Genomic DNA, 7,342 nt, shown 5'->3' with positions numbered 1-7,342 from the left:
CTTGCAGCCGCACGCACACACACACACACACACACACACACAATTACACACACACAATCACACACACACACACAATTACACACACACCGCCTTCAGAGCACGTGCGGCCGTGCAGACATATGTGGAGATGGATGCATGCGCTCAGATGGAACAGCTTGGCCTGATACATACAATAACACAAACAGCAATAATAATCATCATAATAATTCTAATAATGAACCGTGGTGCACAGCTCTGACACAGTATGGTCACGGCGTAACTCTCATTAAAGCGCACACACACACACACACACACACAAACACTTTTTTTTAAATGCTTTTAAATTGCTCTCCTCTCTCAATCTGTGGTCCTTTCTCCCATTTTTCCTATACGTTCCAAGTTCTTTCCTCATGTCATCATCCACACCTGCCGAGGAGTGTGTGATGGCCACGGCCACACGGTAACACAGCCAGCAGCGGTAACGTTGCCCACACCCTAACCAAATTACTTTTTGAAGTACACCACGGGTTCATTTGATTCGCAGTTCATTTCCACATTAAAGCACACATCACACGGCTTGTTTGATATGTAATCTATTTATTTACTTTCAGCCTTACACTGTTTAAATGCTGTGTACACATTTTCACACCGTCGGGTTAAACAATCCATTTTCCGTTGTGTTAATCATTATTTCTCCGTCCTTTGAGTTAGAATGTGAGGTCCCTTCCTGGTGGAGCAAAAGGTGTGCCATGGGTGAAGGACTGTTAAATCCTGTTGGCTGCCCACCAGGCCATACCATGTGCTGCCATGTTAGAGGGGGATTCGGGTTTAGTTCGTTTTTCCTTCGTATTAGTCGTAGTTGACTTCCATCTCGTTTTACCCGTTGTTTGGTTTGGCCAAGCCAGTTTATATGTTCCCTCCTGTCTCAGTTTGTTCAGTTAACACCGTGTCTTTCTCTTTCAGATGCCTCGATATTGTGTTGCGATAGTGTTTTACATTTTAATTTAAGCGTAAGTAAATTTATATATATTTGTGAGCACATGTTTGTGTGCTTTTTTTGATCTTATGGCCACAAATTGTCACATTGAACAGTAAAAAGTTTTTTTTAAATATTATTGCGTTTTTAAAGGTATACTATGCAGCGTTGTTGTTGCCGTTTGTAGCCGAAGAGCACGCTTCATTCTGCTCTTCTAGTGTGCGTTTGTGTGGCTACCTTTTTTTTAATATAAAATCCTGATCTCACCTGTGAAGCCCAGAAACACCCCGAACACGGCATAATAAGAACAACAGAGCTTTTCAAAATGCTGCATATTATACCTTTAAAGACATTTAAGAAATTAAAAAAAGAATACTTTGTGAAAGTGGTGCACAACTCTCTGCCTGTGGTGCATTTTAACCTCAATTCATCCATCATGTACACAGAAGTCCAGACACAAGCACAAACACTTTCTCACACACACCCACGTTACATAAACTACATTTGCAATCACACGATCGAGTTAGAGCGATCCCAAGTTGTAATTTATATGTAATTAAAACACATTTCATGCTGGAATTTGAAAGTTACCCCTCATTATGAACGGTATATCAGTTTATGAGCACATCCCGACGGACGACTGCTCAGTGTATCTTTAACTCTAAAACAACCGATAAAGCTTTGGGCTCTAAGCCAGCTGTGTGACACAGACCGACAGTCTGGTAGACGTCAGGAATGGTGGAGTAAGATAATGTGTTAATATTAATAATGTGTCTGCTTTGGCAACTCTCAGGGGGGGTTTCTGAATACTTTTAAACTTGTAACGGTGAAAAGTAACAAAAATGTGTTAAATCCATCCAAAGTCTCACGTTCAAATATAAATGATTCAAATTTCGTTTCACTTCTGTCCCAGTTCTTGTGCAGAAACACAAGTATTTCTTGCATTTCTGCACTGCAAGTTCAGAAATGTGATAAGCTAATATTGGCATATATGCTGAAGGAGGAAATTTATGGGTTTACCGTTGTCTGGGATCCTTCCTGAATTTGACATTTATCATGTACAAACACAACACAGGAATGTATTTGCTTTAATATAGTAAGTTATTAAATGGACTTATTTCATTTGAAGCTATACGCTACAAAGAAACCTAAGAATCTAAAAAAATATATATATATACTGTATATAGGATTAATAAAATAATAATTTTATCAATAAGGCTGCATAGATAACTGTGGAGGAAGCAGTGATGTGCTTTTAGTCAAACGTGAATAGTTTGGGAAAATAAACAAAACAAACACACACACACACATGCTTTACGGACACACACTACTGACGCTAACATTTTGTCTTATTTGCATGAAGAGCGGAGCAGCCCTCTCTTTCATTATCACAAATGCTTGACGTTCTCACTTAATACATTCTAGACATGCACACACGAAGCAGAAGCGCAGAGAGAGAGAGGGAGAGACCAACCTGACAGAATAATTATTGAGTCCTAAATTTATTTTTAAAAAATCCTTGCTTTACTCCATAGGTTTTTGCGCTGCGCTCCACAACTGTTGGCTATATTTTCCCATGACCACCTGACATCATGCCAACTTGAGCCCTGGCTAATTTAAAAATCAACAGAGCAGACAGACATGGGAGGGGGAAAGCATTTAGTGCATTTGTTTGCTAGTCTGAGAGCCTCTACCCTGCTGCCACATCTGCACAAACAACACTTAACTAGCCAGTGGAACTTGTAGTACTTCAAGAGGAAACTACTCCCTGGAGAAGAGGAAAAACACTTTTGGCTTGTACGCGTCCCAGAGTATGGGGCAGCCTGAAAAGTAGACGTGCAAACACATTTTAAGTGGCAAATTGTCAAGACACGCACAGTAACCTGCCCTGAAGGAGAGATTTACTTCCTTTCGCTGTGCAGCCAGATGTCGGGGAAATGTGAGAATTGTTAATGTTAAATTATGGTCATTTTGCTTCTGCCATGACAGTGTGAAAATCTGTCTGGTGGCCCGTCATGCACCCAAGACAACTCTGAAAATACTCAAACAACAGTCACCCTCGGGGATTGGTAATATTTAACGCCATGTTGTTTTCACGGCCAAAAGAGGGGCTCAAACACACGTCACCAAACATAAAAAAGGACTTTCTACAGCATGTTAAACTGTTTCAGCTTTACGACATCATTTTTCAACATCAATTCTCCTGGAACTTGCATGAATATCACAATAGTCCTAGTCTAACCCCTTTTTTTTTTTTTTACATATATGACAGATTTCTACACTCTTTGTCTTCACACCTTGGTCAAACAAACAGTCTCAAATAAATAAGGTGCCTCACCAGCAAAAATGCAGGAATGTTCACACCTTTTAATACGAAAAGACAATTGATTTGACAAAAATCCCCCGGACTATAGGCTTTAAACTATATTAATGCACATAAATAATAGAGTTAAATATATTTGTAAGTTTTTATCTGCACTTTTGATGGCAGTAAATGACTCTATCAGCTTTAAAGTACCTGCGATGAATGCATAGCATACTGCGGTTGCAACTGCACACTTCAAGGACACTATTACAGACTTTTAGATTGTGATACGACTAGGCCAAAAACAATGTGGGCGCCAGCATAAGCCTGATTTCTTACTTACGCCTTCACTACTGACAAACTCTCCCTTGAATGGACCAGCATCCTCAAAACTAAGGCAACCCAGAGGGCATCCAAGAAGAGAGATGGTTGCTGATCTGAGTGCAATGACGACAACAGTTCAAATACTAAAGGTTCAGAAGGACAACCGTGGGCCACAAATACAGAACACATTCATAAAGTTAAGTAATAAATAAATCAATCAATAAATAAATCAACCAGTCAATTTAGATGCTACAAACACAAATGCTGTCAGTATTCATTACAGAACGAAAGTGTCTCTCTATTTAACACTTAGACATCACGTGAGCTAGGATATAAAAAATGTCAGAACATCTACTTAGAGAAGACGTCACAGTTCGTGATGAAGAAGCCGGGCACCATGACATGAGAAGGATTCAGACAGAAAAATGTACACTCTCAATGAAAAGTTGTGAGTATAGGCCTACATCCTGAGGCTAGAAGGAAACATGTTGTTGCTCTTTGGTGTCAGCTGATGTTGAAATGCACTTGGCATCATACTAATAGCATTAGCATTAAGCCAAGTGCATTTTTGCCAAGGTTATAACTAATGGCTGTACAGTCAATATGTGACTCTTTATAGGTGGAAGTGACATTGTACACATTATTATCGCCTCGTTCATTATTTGAGATGTCATTCTAAGGGCGTAGGCTATGTACTGTACATTTCTCCCCATAGAGCTAAGAGGATGTGAGTATTTCCTTTCTCCAACAGATTTCTGGGAGAAAAATACTGAGGTTTCATTCATGTCCCCGCGGCTGGTTGAGGGTTATGGCTTGCATTGTGTTCATTCTTTTTGGATTTCTTAGAAGCTGAATGGCTTTACGCCCACGTTTTGTGTGCTAAAGTGAACATTTTCACATGATCTAAGAGGGTTTCAAGCACATCGAGATCAACTCGTCTTTGTGCGTTAGCCAAAATGAACACAGTGAGCTTTTCATATTTCCCCCCTCTTTGAGCCTCTCTTGTGACATATAACAGACATCCAAGTAGTAGAAAACAAAACATACTTTTCTTCCTTATTTTACTAAACGGAGGGAATCATTCACTGTGGGGAAATGACAGATGGATTCAGGCTTATCTGTGCTTATCTGCTCACACATTCCATCTGATACATTAAAACACAATATATATATATCCCTAATTAGCTCACTTAAAACCTAAAATCTTAATATACTGTATATATACAATAAATAAATAAATAAATAAATTAAAACTCACAATTAAGCTTAAACAGAAAAACACCTCTCACCTAATAAATGGTGCTATGTGTCACTGGTCCCTGGCTTATGCTCACACACTGCACACGTACATATCTCACAGAGGTAGCTATCAATATACGTTTAGAGCCAAGAACTGATTGGAGCAGTGATTGTAAATGATGAACCTGCAGGTAATACAATTATGGGTTGCGAAAAGACAGGCAGCGTGGTCTTTACCTTGATATTTTTAGCATGACAGCCTGCGTTGTCCATGGAGCGTCTGGTCATCCAAGACGTCGCCTATCAACGCGGCCGAAACCGCATCACAGAAATCACACATGCCTGGGCTTACAGCAGGCCGTATTCTGCTCTGCCTGGCTTAAGACACACACACACACACACACACACACACACTCAAGCATGCATGCAGCCACTCACACACATGCTCTCACCCAAACACCACACACACACACACACACTGAGCTTTAGAAAAGGATCCCTGCCCCTAATCCAAGACTCCTTGATGCATATTTATAAAGAGGGTCAAAGAGGAATAAAAGGAACGCTGTAGAAAATGTCAAAAAACCAGAAAGGGGAAATATATTATGAAGCGTGCGTAAGAGAGAGAATATATGAGTCCCAGCCTAACTAACCCGTTTACAGCCATTGCAACCTACTGGGCCAAAAGGCACCATGCCAGGTACAGTAGTGCAGTCAGCCTACTTAGCCTTTGTTGTGTGTGGATAGAGATTGAAGGGACCGGAAAAGAAGGCAGCTTGGGAAGAGGTATAGGCAACACAGTCAACGTCATACTGACATTCAATTACAATCAGTGCGTCTTCTTTCTTTTGGTCTCACCCGAACACAGCGTCCTGTCTGGTCTGCTTGTTAAAAGCCAGCCTGTGTGTGAGCGTTGAACGTCATTCCAATCAGCATGAGCCGAAGTACTAGGTTAATCCTCGTTGCAACACACACAAATTCAGACGCAGACGCACACATGCACGCACACACACACACACACACACTGAAAAGGGGGGAGAACAGAGGAAAAAGTGGAAGAGAATAATTAAACAAACTGCCCTGTATGGGTCAACTGTGGGCTAATTCCTTCTGTCAAACACAAACATGGAAAACTATCATAAGACTCATTTTTGACGTCATTTTCTTTTCCAGTCTCGTAAGCCTGGTTGGGCTGGTTCAGAAGTTCACGGTCCTACTTTGTTCTGCGTCCCTTACCTGAAAACATGTCCACAATAAGCCGTTTGCCTCCACAGGATGCCTTCAAGAGAGGAAATGTGTGAGGCTGTGGAGGCCGTTAAATCTGTAAGCCTATACTGTTTAAACATACACTGTGCAGACTGCACCTTCAGGAAAACTTCAATGTGAATGTCAAGTCACTTTTATTTATATAGCACAAATAAACAACAGTAGTCGACTCAAGGTGCTTGTATATAAAATAATTTTGTGGAACAAAAAAATACATTCAAAAGCCTCATAGTTAGGATCAATAGTAAAAATTTAATAAAAGGGGATTAGAAATGCAAATAAATACAACTCAATAATAATAAAAACAAGATTCAAATAATAGTAAGGCTAAAATGGTAACACATAGCAGTAAAATGAGGAAATAAAGCATGAAGCAAAGAGAAAACTAGGATAAAAGAAGAATAAAAATAGTAGCTAGTGAGATTGGATGATGAAGCAGAAATAGTGGGAAGGAGAGGGCTTAAGCAGGGGCGTTTCTAGGTTTCTGAAGCATCCGGCAGCCAGAGGGAAAAGGATAAAAAAAAAAAAAAATGTTGTTTGCTCTATTGCACATGCCCATCTTTTCATCATGCTTTACCTAAATAAACTGAATACACAGTTTATTATAGCTTTAAATAGCTACCTAACTGCTGTGCTGCTTATTTCAGAGTAAAATTAATACAAGTGAGACAGAATCTTACAATATATGGGACTGGGGACACTATTTAATGATTAGTTAATTCACTTCAGGTGGTAAACCGTCTGGTTATGTTCTCTTTCTAGAAGGACTAGGCTACTTTATTTTGAGATGCCCCTGGAATCCCCATGTTTCTTTCTAGTGTAAAGCACACGGGAGATCAACAAATAACTAACCATCAGTGACTAGAATAATTTCATCACTTCTACACTGAATTTAATTAATGCATTCCATGGTTAAATATACCAATAAATACCAATGCTAAAAATACAAATTTTCACAAACTTCCCTTTGCCCAAAGATCATCATCAGCCTCATTCACAAAAGTGAACTATGTAATGACTGTTTAATGAGTTACACAGTCATGTATTCTTTACATGACATATAATAAAGACATAGTGACATTTAGAGCCTGTGCTCACTACTAACCTGTTGTAAACACTGAGTCCGACTGCAGTGTAGGCCTACTGACTCACCTGTTGCTCTGTTGTCGTGCGGTTAACGAGGGGCGTTCAAGGACCGTCGGAAAGTTGAAATTGTTTTACCCCAAAAATATATTCGGGGCTAATTAAATAAT

This window comes from Eutrigla gurnardus (assembly GCF_963514095.1).
Source record: "Eutrigla gurnardus genome assembly, chromosome: 10".
Classification (NCBI taxonomy): Eukaryota; Metazoa; Chordata; class Actinopteri; order Perciformes; family Triglidae; genus Eutrigla; species Eutrigla gurnardus.
The sequence above is the reverse complement of the archived record's forward strand: the minus strand, read 5'-3'. Positions refer to the sequence as shown.